The sequence below is a fragment of the Carlito syrichta genome, unplaced genomic scaffold (assembly GCF_000164805.1).
Source record: "Carlito syrichta isolate Samal-C Ts95f unplaced genomic scaffold, Tarsius_syrichta-2.0.1 Scaffold245782, whole genome shotgun sequence".
Taxonomy (NCBI): domain Eukaryota; kingdom Metazoa; phylum Chordata; class Mammalia; order Primates; family Tarsiidae; genus Carlito; species Carlito syrichta.
This window is the reverse complement of record NW_007189878.1, coordinates 1-571: the sequence shown is the minus strand read 5'-3', so window position 1 is coordinate 571 and position 571 is coordinate 1. Positions and strand designations below refer to the sequence as shown.

The window sequence follows — 571 nt, the reverse complement described above, 5'->3', positions numbered from 1 at the left end:
TTTCCATCTGAAAGCAGGCATCGTTTATTATTAACTCACCAGTTAACAAAAATAATCAAGGCAGACACCTTAGTTCATCCTTCTGATAAGCCTGTTGATCTGGTCTTCCCTGTTGCCAGCATCCCCACCTTCTACAAAATGGGTGGACTTTTTCTTCATTCCACCTCGTGGAGAGGATAATTTAAAAGGCCAGAGGAAGTTATTGGCTTCTTTGAAACGTTTTCCAACAGTATAAATCTCATGAATCAGATCCTCCATGCAAATGATGCCATATTTACCAAGAGATCGAGCAATCAAAGAATTATCTGTCAAGGCAATTCGCTTCTTATTAATTTTGCCATAACCACGCTTGTAGATTAGTTCATTTACTGACTTCAGGTTTGGGTACCCCCATGCAATGTATGGTTCTACAATCCTCAGCATGTTAATCGAAGCCTTGTTGAGCTTAACAAAGGTTCCGTTGAAGATCTGACGAAGGCGAAGAAGCTGCAACACCTTCCGGACCTTTGGGCTCACACCATTGATACCTCTGATCCTGATGACAAACGCCAATTTGGGTTCTGCAGGTACA

General features: G+C 41.9%; 1 pseudogene across 1 annotated transcript; it reads right to left on the bottom strand.

Annotated features, from left to right (window-relative positions):
• On the bottom strand, window positions 1–567 carry LOC110595066 (annotated as a pseudogene). The gene has a single exon (XR_002481589.1). The product of XR_002481589.1 is annotated as a 60S ribosomal protein L7 pseudogene (transcript).
• Between the last annotated feature and the right edge of the window lie 4 nt (window positions 568–571).